The following is a 21,697-nucleotide window of genomic DNA, read 5'->3' as shown; positions in this document are numbered from 1 at the left end:
CTTTTTTTTTCAGGCCTATACCTTGCTATCCAACTACACTGCTTGGGCAATGGCCAAACATTCCTTTCTTTCCCTTCCCCTTTAAAATATAGGATAGTGCCATGTGTCAAATGCTCATTGCATGAGATTTTTATGAGTTCTGTGATGTCTTCACAGCCGTTTTTGTGTGTTTTTTTGTTTTTGTTTTTGTTTTTTTTGTTTTTGCAATACCTAATCCAAAAAAATATAACTTTTTTTAAATAAAAAATATTTTGTTTATTTTTTAAATAATGAGTGTTTGTGTTCATTTTTGGAAACTGTCCTGTAATATGTCTCATTTTGTTAGTTCTTAAAAATATTTTATGTGTTTTTATTAATTTCAGAGAAGAAGGGAAAGGGAGAGAGAGATAGAAACATCAGTGATGAGAGAGAATCATTGATCGACTGCTTCCTGGATGCAACCCACCATGGATCAAGCCTGAAACCTGGGCATATGCCCTACTCTGGAATTGAACCATGATCCCTTGGTTTATAGGTCAATGCTCAACCAGTGAGCCACAGCAGCCAAGCTATATTGTTTTTTATAACCTAAAATGGGAAAAGTTATTCACAATAGTCTATTGCCTAGAAAATGCTGATATCCTATTTCCATACTATAGAACTGTGATGCCAAAATGTTTGTCTTCTCTTGAGTCACACTATTGCTTTTTCCCTTTATTTTCTATATATATATATATATATATATATATATATATATATATATATATATATATTATTGATTTTGTACAGAGAGGAAGGGAGAGAGATAGAGAGTTAGAAACATCGATGGGAGAGAGTCATCGATCAGCTGCCTCTTGCACACCCCCCACTGGGGATATGCCCGCAACCAAGGTACATGCCCTTGACCAGAATCGAACCCGGGACCCTTCAGTCCCCAAGCCGACGCTCTATCCATTGAGCCAAACCGGTTTCGGCTTCCCTTTATTTTCAAACCCTATATTTTATAAAATACTTCTGGGAAAATAATAAGAATTATTGAGGCCAGCAATTCCTACTAAGTATAGTGTTCAAGCATATAAGTGGTTGATACTCTGATATCTGAGAAGAGAATTAGATATTATTTTCTGTTTAGGGAATTTCAGGCTAATACATGCTAATAAATGCTGAACTGAACTTATTAAGATAAAATGTTCTTGTAAATCAAATGATAGTCATTTTCTTTAAAAAATGATGATAGCAGGTGTTCTAATCTGAGCCATTCATTTGCAGCATGATTTAAAATTAGTAAATGTCAACATGATGGAGAGTTAGTTTCTGAAAATACAGTGAACACAGACTATATTCCATGTATGCACTGAAGCGTAAGTAATAATCCTTGATGGTGCATTTTGGTTTGCAACATCTTCCAATACTTCACATTATTTGCTGCTTATTACAACTTTGTAACAGAGAATACAAAAATATTTTTATTATTCTCATTTTCTCAGATGAGAATTTGAGGGCTCAGAAAGATTTCATGACTCATCCAGGGTCACATAATTTATAGAGCAAGAATTTAAAACCAAGTCTCTGACCATGAGTTCTATAGTTATTCCAACATATGAAAATCCTCCTGCATTTTGGATGTTCCACACAGAATAATGGATCCTAAACGCAGATAATAGGACAGCCTTCGTGTCTGTTGTATTAGAAGCCAACAAGCACATAAAATAGAGGCAGTGAAGAGAAAAAGATAATCCACTCTGCTCTCCATCCTCATTGTTTTCTTGATGTTTGATAATTTTTTTACATCGAAATAAATTTAATAAAAATGTATCATTTAAGAAAATACATTTATCTTCACTATGCATTATAAATTTATTCTTCTACTTGTATTGTTCTGATTAATATTTACATTTATCCAGTTTTTTCCAGGATAAATTAAAATATAGAATTTGGATCAGTCTTACCCCAGATTTTCTTAAAAAGTCATTAAAGCATAAATGAAAGGTTTTGAAGGTGCCCCTTGGCTGCTTCTTACCATAGTTCAACATATAACGGCCCACTTTGACAGATAAAGGCCCAATATTTTACAAAATTGTCTATTTTCTCAGTAAAGCAAGATATCTGTTTTTTATTTTATTTATTGATTAAAGTATTACATATGTGTCCTTATTCCCCCATTCTCCCCACCACCACCTCCTCAATCATGCCCTCACCCCTTGGTGTCTGTGGCCATTGGTTAGGCTTATATGCATGCATACAAGTCCTTTGGTTGATTTCTCTCCCTTACTTCCTCCCTCCCCTACCTTCCCTCTGAGGTTTGATGGTCTGATCAATGCTTCTCTGTCTCTAGATCTGTTTTTGTTCATCACTTTATGTCATTCATTATATTCCACAAATGAGTGAGATCATGTAATATTTGTCTTTCTCTGACTGGCTTATTTTGCTTAGCATAATTTCCAGTTCCATCCATGCTGTTGCAAATGGTAAGAATTCCTTCTTTTTCACCACAGCAAAGTATCCCATTGTGTAGATATACCACAGCATTTTAATTCACTCATCTGCTGGTGGACACTTAGGCTGTTTCCAAGTCTTAGCTATGAACATAGGGGTGCATATATCCTTTCTGAGTGGTGTTTCTAGCAGTGTGATCCCACTTCTAGGAATATATCCCAAGATATCTGTTTTGTGTGTTTTTTGTTTTTGTTTTTGTTTTTTTTTGTTGTTGTTGTTTTGTACATGGCTCTCAAATTACAAATCTGTTTGATTATAAATCTGTTCTGATTGCTGTTAATGTTATAAACGGGATGATTAAAAGAACATTTGAATGATAATGTTTTCCTTTATGCAACTCAAGAAAGAAAGTTGAAAGAAAATACACCCATGATTTTCTTTCAAAGAAAAGAGGCATATTAGATCCATCATTTTGGATCAATGGCACAGGATAAAATACAGTATTTAATATGATTGATCCTCTATCACCAAACTATGAGGCCAATACAAAGTAGCTGGGCCACCAGCCATACAAAGACCGCTGTTCTTCAGTGCAGACCACGCAACAGGTAGCAAAGTTTGGAGCTCCCACTAACCAGAGGAACCAGCATCAATTTTTTTTCATAAAATAATTTAATATTTTAGAAATAACATTGAAACAGAAATCACATGCAAAATCAAAACACTGTAATTTTTTATAAATGTTATGGAATAGTTTTGATTTTGTTTTAATTGCCTAGTAGGCACTTTGGGTTCTTATAGAACACTATGCAGAACTCGGACTACTTGAATAGTTTAACCCAAAAGATGGATGTCAGACCAAACCACACAATTTATATCAGTAATATGAATGACAACATTTGAAAAAGAAGAACTGAAGGATCCCTATATGCTCTGTTTTCTGACTGTGGCATGTGGTAAGTATTGTGGCATTAAAGAGCATGAAGGTGAGGTGGCAAGCTTTTGGTATAAAGAACTGGGCTCATCCAAGAATGCCTTAAGACAGTTACAAGGATTTCCATTTGATGGTAAACCAATGCAAATCCAGTATGCAAAAACAAATCCAGGCATAATATCTAAAACACATGGCACTTTTGCTTAAAAAAAAAGAAAAGAGAAACGCCAAAAACTGTGGGACAGACAGCAATAACTGCATAAGCCTGGTCAGGTAACACCAGCTTCATCTAACACCCAAGGAAAGGCAACACCACATCCTCATGTACCTGATTATCCCCCAAACCGTAGTTTACTTCTTAATAATTTACCAGAAGAGACGAATGAGGTGAAGTTACCCATGCTGTTTAATCAGTTCCCTGGTTTCAAGGAAGTATGTTCGATACCTAAGAGGCATGGCATTATATTTGTTGAATTTGAAAGTGATGGACAGGCTGGAGCTGTCAGGGATGCTTCACAAGGATTTAAGATCACACTGTGTAATGCCACAAAGGTCACCTATGCTAAGAAATAACATTTGGGAAAATTGTACTTAAAGGACTTGGTGCTATAGTGTTTGTTTTGATAGGCCATTTTAATAGTTGAGAGTGGAAGGAAGTGAAAATGAAATTTTTGTGCAGGTTTTTAAAAATTACCTAGTCCTTCTTCAGCCTTAGGTAACAAAGAACTGTAAAGACCTTAATTCTATATAATAAACTATTATATCTACTTTGTAAAAAAATTTTAAAAAAAAACACAACTCTATAGGTCTTTCCTAGCCTCATACTTTTACCCTTCTGTATTTCTTATCTTGAAAGTATAAATGTTCTCTAATAAAAAAGAACACCCATACATTAGGGTCAGAATCTTAGTGGAAGAATAGGATTCACACATAGGACTTGAGTTCCTTTTAAGTCCCATTTCTGGAACAAGACAAGACAGTAATCGAGTTGGCCTTAATGTTTTATTCAACTTGACTGAATTTAGAACAGCTTCTTCCTGACTCTAGGTCCCTCACCTCCCTTTTCTTATGCCATTTGCTTTAGAAAACTTGTAATTATAAATTATCTCTCTATCCTTCTGAGATATAAATCAGTATAGCTTTTATTTTATTTTCAGTTTTATTATATTGCTAGGACAGTGGTTGGCAAACTCATTAGTCAACAGAGCCAACTAGCAACAGTACAACAATTGAAAATTCTTTTGAGAGCCGAAAACCGACTTCTGCGCATGGGCCAGGAAGTCTCAATCGCATTGTATGTGCACGCCTGCATGTGGTATTTTATGGAAGAGCCACACTCAAGGGGCCAAAGAGACGCATGTGCTAGGACTTCTCAAAGAACATTGAGGAAAATCTTTGGCCTATTCCTGATATCAGAAAAAAGTATCTAATTTCTCACTATTAACAAAGACATTAGCTATAGGTTTTTTGTAAATGCTCTTTATTAAGTTGAGGAAGTTACCCAAATCCAAACTTTATCCATTAACTTTACAATTTACCTTTACCTGCCTCATTACCTTTTAAATATGCCTCCTTATTAATTTTCTTTTGAACTCTGTGGTTCAAAATATATTTTAATTGTTTCCTGAGAACTTCCAAGCATTGAAAAAAACAAGCTTGCTACTATTTCTTTTTATTGCTAAAATAAGTATTTTCATGTTTTTTAATATTTTCAGGAGAGAACTTAAAAACTAAAATTAACAACCAAACTAACCACTTAGTGCATAAAGCACAGTCACCGATCCTTGGTTCAGAATTTGAATTTGTAATAGATTGAGAAGTGGTAAAAGCCTGAACTATCATCTTTTAAAAACACAAGTATTCATTTCTAGGCACAAATGCAACCTAAGGAACCCAAATATCTACTGGTTATAGAAAGCATGAGTCTAGATCCTAAAACCAGTATACACTTCCTCTTAAGAAATCCCTTTCTTGAGGCATTAACACTCCTGATTCTCTATCATGTCACATATATTTAAGGTGAGCAAATATCAAATATCAGCTTCCTGGCACTAAATTTGTACTAAACCATAAAAACTTAATTTTATCAGTAGAAAAATTCTTTTTTTCTCCCAAATTCATATAATGAGAATAAGCACATCTCTTAATAAAAGAATAGGTAAAGTTTTAAATAGGTAGGGGGAAATAGAATAATGTGCAAGAAGGGCAACTTTCATACTACAGAGGTACCACAGTGCATTTTTAAATTCTTTAATCCTTAAAATTTTCAAATGAGTCAAGCAAGTAGTTAACACACAAATATGATAGAATAAAACATAAATTTGATCACAAAACTAAAATTAGAACCAAACTGGGTTTAACCTAAGATGAAGAAGTCAATACCCTGCATGTTTAACCAATTCTTGAAGATTTTAAAATCCCTGGATTATATGGAATAATAATGATGGTTCTGTTTACCCAGAAAAAAAAATTATGATGCCACTTCTCAGAAATATGAAATGTACAATGCATTGCTGTTGGTGCAGTGATATAGGGAAGATAAAAAACAAAGGGGATGTGACCAGGAGTCACAGGACAAGGCTGACATGCCTGATAGCTGTCCAGTGAAGACCGAGCAGTCCAGCTGGGAACCAACTCATGACCTGAACAGCCTCATAAAATGAGTCTGTTCTTTTCTCTTCTTTCAAAGAGAATTGCTGTGAAGGCATTTCAAGAACACAGCATCCACCCTTTTCTGATTTTTTTTAAGCTCTCCAGAGTGTGACTCCATATTACCTCTCTTGGTAGGTAGCAGATACATGCTCTACACTATAATAGCTCAGAGCAATTTGCCTCTGCTATGTGGTGTGAGGCTCCCTATGAGCCCTGTGGTCTTTAATTTTAAAAGGTTGCACATGACATTTTCAAAAGGTGAAAAGGAGCAAAATGGGATTCACTGAAAAGAGAATTATATGTATCCTTCAAAGTGAACATGGGCATAAATTAGAATATTATGTCTTCTAACACCTCATGACACTCAAAAGCAAATAAAACTTTAAAAGACTCACAAGTCTCTGCTTATTACACATTCATTGAATGAGGAACTAAAGAATCATTCCTTTGTTTCAATATCAGATATCTGAAACCTTATAATAGACTTTAATCAATTTCAGAATGGTACTTAAATGTGAAAACAAGATTGAGTCTCCTTTTGAAGCAAAATACAATAAATAGAACCAAAAGATTTCTTTATGCTGTTGTTTCATCGATAGCTTTTGCACAGCCCACAACCTCTTCACAATGAACTATCAATAAATTTCAGCCTCTAAATGTCCCCCAGCATGGGGTTACATGCTGAGCTATGGGCCCTGAAAAAAAATTGATCCCATCTTGAGATCCAAGGCATGCCGTGAATCCTAGCTCTTAGATTTCTAGGTAGTCAGAAATAGCATTTATTTGCAGGTTTCTGAATCTCTTCCTGGCTATAAGCAAAGTTCAACAGCCAGAAGGGACAAGGCAGCAAAAACACTTCAGTGTGAGCTCTCATCTTAGGATAAGGTTATTTGCCTTCTGCCAGATTTTACTCACCACACTGGGCCTCCTCTTGGGAACAGATCATTTCTTATTAACATAGGGATTGCAAATGCCAAGAGGACTGGTTCTCAAAGGCACTCCCATCATCAGGGTTTGATAGAAATGCACATCCCAGGTCCACAGTTAATGATTCTACTTCAGGTATCTGGGATGAAGTCCAGGGAAGTGGAAACTGTACAAACTCCTACAGGCAATTTGTAAATCATTTGGAAAAACATTGGACACAAAAGGCATCTCAACAAATTCTTTATAAATGCTTGCTGACGACTAAGTATTCACATATCTACTCTAACCATTTATCACTGCTGCTAGAAATTATTAAAACAGTAGGAAAAGCCAGTTTGTCACCCGTAGTTTTACAAAAAAAAACTAGTAATTTAGTTAAATATTAAATTTTCTTCCATTCCCCAATTCAAATATACCTTTTATTTTAAAACGTAAGTGCATATAAGATCTGTGAGCCTAACCAATACCTCTAATACTTAACGTAATCAGTTCAATTTGCATGGTATAACAGTCATCAACAATGAGCATGGAGAAAAGAAGTGCACAGAATATTTTTAGATTCCTTCAAAGCACATGAACTGTTTTTACAAGGACAAATACAGGGTGTAGCAGCAGTAGGTTTACAGTTGTTTATATGGAAAGTAATACAATAATTAATAACATACAAGAATAAACTCTGTGCTTTGGATACTCACAACTATAAACCTACTTTTGCCAGACCCTGTATAGTCAGAATTCTAATCGCAATGTGAACCATTTATGTGTATCTGGTCATAAAGATTGCTCTAAGGAAGAACTAAGAAAATAATGGAACTTCTGGATGAGAAAAAAGAATTTTCTTAGGAAAGAAATTTGAACGTTGGAACAGTCACAATAGCTCTTTCAAAAGCATGGTTCTGTATACCACACTAAAATGTTTTAGTTCTCCTGGTAGAAAATGATTTTTACTCCAGACAACCCTCTTGGAAGAAAATATATGTACAAAGGATACAGATGATTAGAATTATTCTCCTGCTCCCAGACCCCCTCCTAGTGAGAGTCACAAAAGGTACATTAAAGCCTCTATAATCCAACTGTGGGACATCTCTCTGTGATGTACACATCATAGCTGATGCTGTGCAATCCTCAGTGTTTCATAGTATAGGCCAATACTATAGATCGGCAGAATGAACTATAATGCTATGCCATGTCACTCTCTTAACTAACCTTCACTTAATCAAGTGATTGGGTTAATCCATGCTCTCTAGTCCTCCCTTAAAACTTCCTGATTGCTGCCCACAACATGCTGAATCTTGTGGCTAGAAGGCTAATTTTATATTTATGTGCTCTCCAGCTCCCATCTGTTGAATTGAACAGCTGCCAGGAGTCAGTTTTATTTGCTCCCAAACTTGTGTACACTAATTTTATTTTACATTATAATTACATAGGTTAATTAAATATTATACAAACTGATGAGACAGGGGTGTCAAATAGAATTGCTTCTATGAAAATAAATTTAAATGCTTTGGTTAATGTTTTGGGTAAAGATGAGTCACTAAAAATACTGTAGTTTCCTTTGAGGACAAGGCAATGTAACAGTTGGAAGTCACAGAAACTTAGAAGGATTCTGTACTCAGCCTGCCTGGCAAGAGTTTCATAGGAAAGGAGGAAATGGAAGATTAGGTAATATAGTGATGTCATATATATAACTTTGCCTATTTTTGTTGTTGGAGGATTGGATTGGTGGGATTCCTCTGTCGCTAGTGGGAGTGGAGTTCTTACAATATCTTTAGAAAAGCAATTTTCAAAGACTTACATGGGTGAAAGAGTAGTTTTTATTGGCATGGAATTATATTTCTGGGGTTGCAAGGTCCCATGTTCCTTAAACAGGTCCTGGAATATATGCAGTGGGGGCTCCAGGAGAGCCAGTGTCTAGAGTTTCTGTTCCATGGTGGAGCTGGGTCTGATGTAGATTCAGGCTAGATTCAGTCCATCAGTCCATTGGTCCCACATGGCTCACGCCCTCTGAAACCAGAGTCCCGAGAGAGCCAGGAGGCCAAGAGCATAGAGCACAAGAGAGAGACCTCCCAGTGTTCAGGAGTTTAAATATCAATTCTTCCCGCCCTAGCTGGTTTGGCTCAGTGGATAAAGCGTTGGCTTGTGGACTGAAGGGTTCAGGGTTTTGTTCAGGTCAAAGGCACATGCCTTGGTTTTGGGCTCAATCCCCATTAGGGGGTATGCAGGAGGCAGCCCAATCGATGATTCTCTCTCATCATTGAGGTTTCTATCTCTCTCTCCCTTTCCTTTCTTCTCTGAAATCAATATATATATAAAGTCTTCCCGAGAATTTGCAGTAGCCATGCCTATTCTGGCAACTGACTTGTTTCCTGGTGTGACTAATAGGTAAGAATTCTCCCACGTCACCCAGACCTTACAGGCATGCCTATCTCCAGTCTTTTTTCCCATGGATCTCTGGAGCATAGACTTGAAGGGTGTTAACTGTAGCTTCCTGGCAAAGCTGTATAAATGACATCACTATACCTAGTCTTCCTTTTCCTCCTACCCTGTTAATAATAACCAGATTATTAACAGTATCACTTTAAGGAAATGTAATCTGGAAATGAAGGACAACGTGTGTGGTCTTCACAAGAAACATAATTGAACAATCCAATCAACGAACTCACACTCAGAAAAAGGCCTTACCCCGACATGAAAATACTGGTGAAAATCTTTAATTTATATATTCCAAATTAATTTTTAAAAAATTGGCATATGCATCATTGTGTACTATTCTAAGAATTCCATAAAAATCAGTCATCTGTTTACGATTTGTCACTTTAACTGACTTTTCTAACTAACTGACCAAATGCCAACCTTGATCATGTCAGATGAGAGAATTCTACAATTACAACATCCACAACAACAATATCTCTAGGGACAAGATTGCAAACTTATAGCTTGCAGGACAAGTTCAGCATACATGGCTGTAGAATTTGATCTTTCAAATTCTAAGGGGGAAAAAATTAGGATATTTCACATAAAAGTTTAAATGTCCATCTTTGGAAAATTAGATTGAGCAACACTGGAGTTGAATTTCCACGTGGCAACAACAACTACTGCTGAATAGCAGCTGCCTCCTTTGAAAAAGGCAACAGCACTCCAGTTAGACCCCGTCTTCACCTCTCCAACCTGCCCAGCTCACTGGGTTATCCTACCTGCCTTTTTCCCACAGGTATTTGCGGTAACTAACCATGTTCTAAGGCCTTGTTTATGAGAAGTAAGGATTTCTAATTTGCCAAAGCTATTTGGCAAGAAAAACATCCTTCTTCCCAACTCTACAAGTTCATGCAATCAATTTTTCTCAAGCACCTACCTAACAATATGAAGAAATACAAACACACATATTCACACACATAGAAGACAGCACCTATCCTTTCAGGAACTTAAAGTCTAATTAAAAAATAAATACATACATAAATAAATAAAGCAGCACATACAATACAAAAACACAAAGTAAATACTTATGTTTTCAACTGCTAAAAATTTACAGACTGAAGCAGACAATTTTGAACTTAGTTCTAAATTTCCTTGCTACTCCAAGTACTGTAAAAGTTTCTTGAATAATCCATATAATAAATCACTTTTGAAATTCCCACTATATATGTTCAACAAATTTATTAACATGAAATAGTTAAAAGATTAGTAATATTTGCTAACATTTTAAAGAATAAAATAAAATCAATGTCTTAGATCTGAGCTAAGAGGTTTATTTGTATTGAAAGTAGGTGGTATAAAGTGTCTTATGAATAGCAAAAAATAAATTTTAAAACATTTTTTTTTAAAAAAAAACAGGAGAATGAAGTGTTAGTTCTTGCCAACATTTAGAGAAATGTGAAAGGGTAGCAAATGACAGATTATGATAGGCTTTTAATGTTAGACTAAAGGATTTAATATATTTTTTATTGATTTTTTACAGAGAGAAAGAGAGAGGGATAGAGTGTTAGAAACATCAATGAGAGAGAATCATCGATCAGCTGCCTCTTGCACACCCCCCACTGGGGATGTGCTCGCAACCAAGGCACATGCCCTTAACCGGAATCGAACCCGGGACCCTTCAGTCCGCGCACTGACGCTCTATCCACTGAGCCAAACCGGTTTCAGCTAATGTTAGACTAAAGGTTTTAGATGATATTTTATATGCAATAGGTTTAAGAAGCATAGTGACAGCATGAACTTGGATATTTAGAGAAATAGAACTGTCAATAATATGTAGTATTAGCTAATGGGGGCGGGGGGGGCATAAGTTGGGAGATTAATAAAAAGGCAGTAAAAAAAAATTGCCTGAATTAGAACAAGGCCTGCAGGAGGAATCATTTTTGTTGTTGTTTTAATTACTTGTGAGGCACTTGATTATAAAATTGACAGGACTCAGTGACTGTGTTTTCTAATAGGTAATGAAGGAGAAAAAAAACTCAAAGACAATGAATAGGTAAAAGGTTTCAAACTAGTGTCATTATAAACAAAAGTTAGTTGAAAAGAGGACAAGACAACAATGAATTCAATTCTGAGGAATGAGGTCCCATTAAAAACAAAATGTTAACAGAAACTACTAGCAAAGATTGCTGTAGTCAATAAGTATATCATGATATCAGTAACTGTTTCAAACATCAGTGAATGTAATTCATAAAATCCTACAAACAATAAGCTAAAGAATATAAACAGTTAATTATGGGTACTTAAATTTCAAAAATATATCCTCAGCTGAGTGGAATTTTCCAGAAAGTTTGTGGGCTGATTTTAGTTAGTTTTGAAGACTGAAGCAGAGTCAGTCAATAAACTCTGATCATTACAGCCTCTATTGTTATATTCATGGCCAAGAAGACTGGTCACAGTATGGGACTGACCAAATCTATCACATGGGTTACTGCAAAAAATAAATTAACTCCCAGACACTCTCTGGTAAGAATTTTTGAATCTGAAGATATTTACCTGTAGTTGAATCGAAAACTTATACTGCAAAAGAAAGATAAGAACTGAAGTTACCTACTACAAACATTTAATTTTGAGATTTGAAAGACTAGTCTGAAATATGGAGCTTAGATTCTCAAGACCAAAAATATATCATTTATGAGTTAATTGAACAAGTCTTATTAATAAAGTCAGTATTGCCTGAGAAAAAGTATATTTATGCCTTTGTTATCATATCCTCTTAAAAGCAAACTTGAACAGATTGCCATATCTACCATAGAAATTAGAGATAAACATATTACCAGAGGCAAGACTTTTGAAGTTACATTGATAAAAAAAAGTCAAGATGAGATATGTTAGCTATTCAAGTGCTGCCTATACTACCTGAAATAAAAGAACTGATACACTTTTTACCAACAGACTATTATTTAGATCAGTTTTAACTTCACAGCAAAACTGAGCAGAAGGTAGAGAGATTTCTGCTCAATAGTGTACTTTAATAAAATATCATTTATAGAAAATTTCTGAGAAAGAGAAAATGTCTAGATAATTGATGTTCCATGAATATGTACTCTTGAGACATTCCATCTACAACATGCATACACACATAATCCAGTAGTATATACACACTTAGTATAATAATTTCTGATGTTTAAAATTCACTTAAGATACTATTTTAGGTGTTCTGAGACACCATGTTTCTGTACACGCAGGGGAGTGACAACACAAGAATTAGTTTCACTACAATCCCTTTAGCTGCACTGTGGAGGAGGCAGTGTGAGCAAGAATAGAAACCAGGAGACCAGTTACCAGGTGGTTTGTTTTGTTTTTGACAGCCAAAGAAAAAGATGATGGTGGTTAGAACTAGAGAATTCAGCTAAGACAGAAAGACGGATCCAAAGATAAGAGATAGCAAATTCTGGCTAGGATGTGGAGAAAAAGGAACCCTTGTGCACTGTTGGTAGAAATTTAAACCAGTGCAACCACTTGGGAAAAAAGTATGAAAGTTCCTCAAAAAATTAAAAACAGAACTAATATGTGAGCCAGCAACTCCATTTCTGGCAATATATTTAAAGGAAACAAAAACACTAGCTTAAAAGATATCTGTGACCTCATGTTTATCACAGCATTCTTTATGATACCCAAGATATAAAAACAACTTAAGTGTTCATTCATGGATGAATCGATACAGAAGTTGTGTATATGCACATACTGTTAAGTATTATTCAGTCACAGAATATGAGGAAATCCTGCCATTTACAACATCATGATGGACCTTAAACTTAAAGGCATTGCACTAAGTGAAATAAGTCAGACAGAGAAAGACAAATACTATAATCTAAAAAAGAAACCACACACCCCCCCCCAAAAAAAAAAAAACACCACCACACCAAACTAAAACAAAAACAAACAAAAAAACATCCCACCAAACTCACAGAAAAGTAGATTAGACTTTTGATTACCAGAGGCAAGAGGTGGAGGGAAGGGGAATTAGAGGAGGGTGGTTAGGAGTTACAAACTTTCAATTCTAAGATAAATAAGTACTAGGGATGTCACGTACAGCATGCTGACTATGCTCAACACTGCTGAGTGATATACAGAAAACTTGTGAAGGGAGTAGATCCTAAAAGTTCCCATTAGAAGGAGAAATTCATTTTCAATTTTCTTTTTACTGCATTTACATGAGATGACTGGTATTAACTAAAATTACTAAGGTAATCATTTCACAATAAATCAAACCATCATGTTGTAGACCTTAAACTTATACGTTAATGTATGTCAACTATTTCACAATAAAACTGGGGGTGGGAGGGAAATAGGTGAAATATACTTGAAAAGTTGGTGGATTTAAAATGAACAGCAATAGGGATAGGAGAGGGAGAGAAAGGGTAGAAGTATGTAGGAGAACTGAAGGAAAGATAATAACAAAGGATGATACTAGGGTTTGGTCTAAGGACTTGCGTTCATGGTGCTGAGCAATGTGGAGGGAGAATTGGGACCCTGTGTTACACTGATAGATGCTAACCACACACACAAAATTCTGATTCTTAATTTCCCCCCCAAAAAATGAAAAGTTGGCTTCTGGATACTGTTTGTGTCTTTCACTTTGTTGAAAGCATTCTCTCTCCTTCTCTCCCCCTCCCCACTTTGTTTTCTTATTTTATTCACTCTTGTCTCCTCTGCTCCTAGTTAGTAAGCTAAAGGTTTGGGAGAATATAAAAGAGAGATGTAGATTTCCCATAAATATCTCTCTCCCGGGAAAAGGTCATGGAGCCCACGAAGAAGAAGGAACAAACTACCTTATAAAACTCATCATTAAAGTCAGCTTACTTAGTCCCACTGCACTATTTATGGCAAGTCACTGAAATGTCAGCCTATCGCTCAGTGAAATGAGTCATTCTGTTTTACAGTTAGGCTTTCCCTTAAAATGTTTCAGTGAATAATGCATATAGGGTACATAACTTTACTTTCTCCTGACCCAAAGCATTGATAAAAACCATGGATTAAGCAAATATAATAGCAGATAAGCAAGGGTACTTTTTACACAGTCTCTCGTGGCTTGATTTTAAGGCATTTCTCCATAAAGGCAATAGGCAGGAAACAGTGCTCATTTCTTGAGCAGTTACTGAAGGGTGCCCATTACTGGATGATGGAAGGGCTAAGAGAATGAGCCTTAGAATCACCTCTCGAACCAGACTAGCTAACTTAACCAGATGCTTTCTCAGCATCACTTCCAAAACAACACCTTTTCGGCTAACATCAATAACAATGTCAAGTGAAATCATAGAACTACCTTATAATAAATTGCTGAAGACACATCTGGTAGGCAAATGAGTTCAGCTAATCTATGGAATGAGTGAATGAATGAGTGAATGAAAACAAAGCAAAATAAAAGGAAAGATAAAAAGCCTGAGCACTGCATTTAGGATATGCCAAAATATTTCTTCTACATGCTGGTTAGTTTGGCCAGGATCGCAGGAGTTTTAAGCATGGCATGCTTAGATAAGTCATGATACATGAAATGCTAAACAAGTGAAGTCTCTAGCCCAGAAAACTGATCTAGGGTGAGTCAGGTGATAGCACACAGTGGAATAAAAAGACCAAAATCACTTACTATTTTTCAGTTGAAATAAACAGCAGTATAGCAGTATAAGTCCCATTGGATTTTAACCTACCCTGTGGGACTTGATAGTTACCCTGATGTAACCATGGATTAAAAGGTTATAATATTAGCTCCCTAGCTAAAATATAACAGTTGTTATTTTACCTGAAAGATGAGCTCCCTGGTGAAGACATACCAATTTTTATCTTTCCTAAGCAATGAGGTTTTCATGGCACTTGGAAATTTACTATAGGGCAAACATTTTAGAGTTGATGTTGCTAAATTAATTATAGGCACAAATTCTAACTCATAGAGAAAACATAAGCTTTGGGAATAAGATAGAAAACATGATGACACTCAAACATATATATCATTCAAATTATTAACACAATTAGAAGTCTGTCCACATTGGGGCAGCCATCTTGTGGGTTGGAGTGATGGTCAATTTGCATATTACTCTTTTATTAGATAGGATAGAGGCCTGGTGCATGCATGGGGGCCGGCTGATTTGCCCCAAAGGGTATCCCAGATCAGGGTGGGGGTTCCCTTGCAGCATGGGGTGGCCTGGGCAAGGGGCTTATGGTGGGTTGCAGGCCAGCAACGCCCCCCAGCAACCCAAGCAGAGGCCCTGGTATCTGGGATTTATTTATCTTCTACAATTGAAACTTTGTAGCCTTGAGCAGAGGCCAGGGCAGGCCAGAGTAGGCAGAAAGTTTGGCTTCCTCCATTGCCGTGGAAACCCAAGCCTCCTGCTCACTCCGTGGCTGTAGCCATCTTGGTTGAGTTAATTTGCATAATTGCTTCTGATTGGATGATGGGTGTGGCTTGTGGGCATAGCAGAGGTACGGTCAATTTGCATGTATGTCTTTTATTAGTATAGATGGAGGCTTTGTGAATGTGACTGCATAAAATGGTGCCACAGCAAATAGCCTTAGAACAGGTGGATCAAGGAAGGGAGATACATCTCCTGTGAATTTGATGAAGGGAGAAAACCTAAAGAAAACTTTGCCTAAGAGAAAAATCAGGAAAGTAAATGAGTGAATCAGCAAAGTGATTTTTTTCTCACTTAGTATCTACTGATTCATATTAATTTTATGGTATTTAAAGGTTATTTTTTCACTTTCTCAAAGTGTTTAAGTCAGAGTGTTGCACTATTACATCTCATTAAGGTTTAATATGAAATACAAGGAAGTTCCTCAAAGTTTTATCCTCATTCCTTGCAAATCCCTTACTTTTCTATAGCACTTACTCTAGTTCAGGATATCCTCACTCTTCTTCAACCTTTTGTTTTCTATCAGCGTCCTGAGACTTTCCTTGGACATGCCAACTTTGGAGACAGTCCAAAAGTGAGCAATAAATGTGATTAAGTGCTTGGGAAATAGGGTATATAAAAGAAAGATGAAAAGCAGTATTTTAGATAAAATAGAAAGCTGCTATCAGAATATATTCAGTAGTGGTTTCCCAGAGCAAGGTCTTGAATTTTAATGACAGGTTTAATTCAAAAGAAAATGTAAGTAAAAGTGAATCCTCTAACACTCACTTGTCTGCTGTTTTCAATTTTGCTCACATACTTTACCTTCTCTTGCATTTTACCTCAGGTCACCTATCATATATGTAGAATACTGGTTGCTACGTTACAATCATAGTTTCCTACGTTACAATCAGGAGGCACTTGTGCAGTAAAGAATTTATACCCTAGAACAGTGTTTTTCTATTGGAGATGATCTTGCTATGCCTGGAGATCATTTTAGTTGTCACAACTAGGAGTGGGGATACTAGTGACATCTAAAGAATAGAGGCCAGGGATGCTGCTAAACATCATACACAGTGCAGAATTGTCCCCAGCAACCAATTCATCTGGTCCAAAATGTCAGCAGTGTTCTGTTCCACAGAAAGTGGCAGGAAATATAAGTACTGACTGTTTTCTATGTCACTTGAGCAAGTAACAACTCTCAAGGTATGAACTTTTATTGATACATACCTCCTGATAAGAATAAAAATGGGAACGCTTTGATGGAGGTTTACTGGTCACAGTTCTACTGTCCACCCAGGCTCTTCTGATTGCATGCCCTTCTCTAGACAGCAGCTCCTGTTCCTGCAGGTGAGAATCTACCAGGTGAATGACTGTGTGAGGGAGAGAGAAGAGGCTTCCCTCTACCCTCCAAGTTCCCACAGCTGGTCTAATAATCAAATAGACATGAGGCAGATTAGCATGACAAAATAACTAAGTGTAACATATGCATATGCATTGGGAACCCACATACATGGGAGAGTTGGAGACAGAAGGCAAACATGAGGCACATATGACATTCAGAGTTAAGGATTACTAAGGGACTTCAGAGGAAGAAGATCAGTGCAGGATGATAAGAAGAGCAGATGTTTGCTGATTTGAAGTTTGCCCTGCTCTATAGATGGGTCATAAAATGTTATTTCTGGTGATAACTCTCATTATGGGCAAGACCCCTAATTTAAATTCTTTAAGGGAGAAATAAAGTTTCTTGTAAGCCTGCAGCATCATGATTGCCTTTGGCTAAAATAATTCTCATGCCAAAGTGACACCTTTTGTGGAGCCCTGCTCTGAACACATACAAACACATCCCTGATTTTGTCATCTGCAATGCAGTGGGTGTGCACGGATGTGTGTGTATGTCTCTGTGTATGAGCACATGTGTTTTCAATGCACAAAGCTCAGCTGTGTAAATCTGCAATTTGATTTTTCATAACTAAGTGTAGTTTCCATCTCAATGTGCCATTACAGCTAGTTTCAGAAAGCTTTATCTTTTTAATAAAGGGAAAATTCATTCAATTCAAGATTGTTTTAGTTAATCTACTTAAATGCATACATGGTTCATTGCCTTACCTCTTTTCTCTGAGGCATCAGGGGAGGCATCTGGATCTTGGGCAGCTTTAACCATAACCAGTGATACATCCTCAGATCAATTTGATCATATAGTCCATTCCTCATGGGCTTCAATCCCTTCTTCCCATTCCCTTCAACAGATCCCCTCAAGTCTATTTGTGTGCTCTTGCTCATGCTCTTTCTTTCCCTCTCTCCATTTCTCCCTCTATCTTTCTTTTTAAATATATATATTTAAAATATATAAAATAAATATATATATTTCAGAGAGGAAGGCGGAGGAAGAGAGAGAGAGGAACATCAATGAATGAGAGAGGATCATTGATCAGCTGCCTCCTGCATGCCCCCTACTGGGGATCAAGCCCACAACCCAGGCATGTGCCTTAGACAGGAATTAAATTTAGGACCCTTCAGTCCACAGGCTGACGCTCTATCCACTGAGAAAAACCAGCTAGAGCTCTCTCTCTCTCTTTCTGTCTGTCTTTCTCACTCTCTTTCTCACCTTACTTCCATACCTTTCTTGAGGGCACAGAGTTCATCAGCTCAGCTGTAGGAATTCTGGTGAAAGTGTCTCAAGACCAGTCTCCCCATATTATCTCTCTGGGTCATCTTGAATTAACTGCTAATAGACAATAGAAGCAGAGACCCATTCAAGACACCAGACTGCAAATAGGCCTTCCTTGCCTTGTCACAGACTTCCTACAGTAGCTGGGCCTCTAGGGTGCCCAGAATCTGATCCCCACATGCAGGGCTCCCTCTAAGGCAATGAAGACATTAATTCTCTCCAGTTTCTTCCTAAATCCTCAACAATTTTTTAAAATATATTTTATTGATTTTTTACAGAGATGAAGGGAGAGGGATAAAGAGTTCGAAACATCGATGAGAAAGAAACACCGATCAGCTGCCTCCTACACACCCCCTACTGGGGATGTGCCTGCAACCAATGTACATGTCCTTGACCTGAATCAAACCTGGGATCCCTCAGTCCACAGGCCGACGCTCTATCCACTGAGCCAAACCAATTAGGGCTCAACAGTATTGTTGCAAGCTTACTGTTTAGGTCAGACCCCTGGGCATTGAAAGTAAAAAGGTTTTTGTTTCTCCTTGCATTACTGTCATGCTCTCTCCTTCCTATGGTAATAGAAGCCAAGTTCTGGTCTCCTGGTCTTCATGGGTGTGCACGTGTGTGTGCAGGAGGGAAGGCAATAATGTAAACTAAGGGATGCTAGGGACTAAACACTTTTATAATGCCATCTTCATAAAATAGGGTTAAAATACATAATTAACTAATTATTACTTAATTATTCTAGCTCTTTTTAACTTATATTTTCTCAATATTACATGATTTTTTTTTTCACAGCTTCACAGGGAAACTTAAACTACCATTACTCCCATATACTAAAAATCATTTATTGTTTCCACTCTTTAAAAGAGCATTAGTAAATGTTTCTCTGAGTTCTGTGAGCCAGTCTAGGAAACTGATCCAACTTGAGAAGGGGGTTGCAGGAAACTCCAATTTACAGCTGGTCAGTCACAAGCACAGGTAACAACTTGTACTTGTGACTGGAGTCTGAAGTAGGGCAGTCTCATAGAACTGAGCCCTTAACCTGTGGGATCCAATGCTATCTCCAGGTAAATAGCATGAAACTGATTTATATTTGTAGAGCACCCTGTCAATATCTCCTGAGGACTGGAAAATTACTTGGCGGTACTGGAAAGAAACGTACATCAGAACTATAAACTCACCACGTCTAAAAGTTATCTAAGAGTAGGTGTTTTATTTCCAGGCACCTTCTGTAGGTACTTCCCAAGCACTCACTAAACTTTTGCCAATTCCAGAAACCCTACAGATCCTGGATAGGTGTGGAGGTAGAGACAAAGCCCTGAGCGAGAGCCACTCACACCGGGAGAGGCCTTCTGACCTTCCTCCTCTCTGAAGTCGGGGCATAAGAAGCCATCATAAGTGTTTATAAGATATGTCTACTGAGTGAGTTTCCTCTATTCCTACATAGAACCTCTCATCAGAAAATACAATCAAAAATTTAAATTTGCCCTACCGGCCTTGTTGAGCATCAACCTATGAACCAAGAGGTCACGTTTCAATTCCCAGTCAGCACATATATCCAGGCTGCAGGCTCCATCCCCAGTGTGGAGATTGCAGGAGGCAGCCAAACATTGATTTTCTCTCATCATTGATGTTTCTATCTCTCTCTCCCTCTCCCTTCCTCCCTGAAATCAATAAAAATAATTGTTTTAATTTAAATTTATCTCCTGAACAGAATGGACCCCATAAATTCTATTTTGTTATATAGGGAACAAAATCCACTTCCCTGGAATAATAAACACTAAGATTCTTTTCTACCCTTTTTAAAATGAAAATACAATAAAAGATTTCCCATTTGGGGTACCCGATGCCTTCCTTAGTCAAAGGTTCTAAGTTTGATATAAATCCTTCTGCTTTCTATATACCATTCATTTCTTTCTTTTCTTCCTGGGCCACATAAGCTCAGGAGAAAACATTTTTGCCTTCACTCGTTCAAACTGGTGAGTGGTATTTGTATTCTTTGTCTTTTGGTGAGAATCTCTACTGATTACTAAATATATGGGCCTCCCCCTGGTGCCTTTCCTAAGGGACAGCACTTATAACAGCGAGAAGGCAAACAACAGGAGCAGCATGGCGCACTCTGCAGAGGCAGACTACAGGTGGAAGAATACAGCTTGATTTGGATTGAACAGCACAGCAAAACTTGTGTGCTAAAAGCAGAGCCTGCAGTCACTGAAATAGATTTGTCATAGCAATAGATATAAAACTTCAAGTAAAAAGTGCTCTAAAGTTTCTTTATAGAAAAGTGACATCATGTTATAGCTATCAAATCTGGGAACAAAAACTTAAATAGATAGACTTGATTGAAAAAAAAAAAAATCCACGGCCCTTCCAGGGAATTTCTCTACTATCATTGTTGCTTTTACACACACCCCCAAGAGACCCAAGTCTTAGTTGGAAGAAGGAGACACTGGTATTTCATTCAGAATAAAGAAAGTGGAGCTTCCAAGGGAACCCTACCAGGAGCCAGAACATGCTGGCACACTCCACAATGCAGTCTCTTAAATGGTCCAGCTCTTTTTGGCTAGGTAATTTCCAAAGGTCACTGTTGTCCACTTTAGTTGTATTTATCATTTCCATATCAACTATACATACATATATATATATATATATAAAAGCCTAAGTGACCATTAAGACCAAACAACCAGAATGACCAAAATGACTAGATGACCAGCCGGTAGTTATGACATTCACTGACCCAAATCTTGCTGCTGGGGCCTTGACAGCCCCAAATCTGGCTCACCCATAACCCATACCTAGACAGGAGGGAAAAAGGAGCCCTGTTTCTCACAGAATCGGCCATTGGTTAGCTTGCTGCTGAGGCCAACCTCCCGTAGTCCCTTCCCCTGGCTGCCCCGCCCCCCAATCCCCAATGGCTTCAATCATCAGCCAGGCTGAGAGACCCCACCCATGCATGAATTCGTGCACCAGGCCTCTAGTACATATATAAACCATTTTCTGAGATAAAAGTTGCTATAGACCAAATGCTTATGTTGAAATCTAATCATCAAATGAGATAGTATCTGGAGGTGGAGCCTTTGGGAGGTGATTAGATCACAAAAAAAGAAGCCCTCATAAAAGGGATTAGTGTCATTATTTTTTTTTATAAATGGCTGCAGTTCTAACCAGTTTGGGTCAGTAGATAGAGCGTCGGCCTACAGACTGAAGGGTCCCAGGTTTGATTCTGGTCAAGTGCATGTACTTTGGTTACAGGCACATCCCCAGTAGGGCATGTACAGGAGGCAGCTGATCGATGTT

General features: G+C 37.3%; 1 long non-coding RNA gene and 1 pseudogene across 2 annotated transcripts in view; one reads left to right on the top strand and one right to left on the bottom strand.

The window, feature by feature from the left end:
- The window catches only part of LOC311622516, a 251,614-nt gene that overhangs the window by 85,566 nt on the left and 144,351 nt on the right, over positions 1–21,697 (bottom strand). The window lies entirely within an intron of this gene.
- LOC311624019 (U2 small nuclear ribonucleoprotein B''-like) lies at positions 3,262–3,922 on the top strand (annotated as a pseudogene). The gene has a single exon. The product of its transcript is annotated as a U2 small nuclear ribonucleoprotein B''-like (transcript).

Source organism: Pipistrellus hanaki (genome assembly GCF_964339955.1).
Source record: "Pipistrellus hanaki genome assembly, chromosome: 5".
NCBI lineage: Eukaryota > Metazoa > Chordata > Mammalia > Chiroptera > Vespertilionidae > Pipistrellus > Pipistrellus hanaki.
Note: the sequence above shows the minus strand (reverse complement) of the source record. Positions and strands in the feature narration are given on the sequence as shown.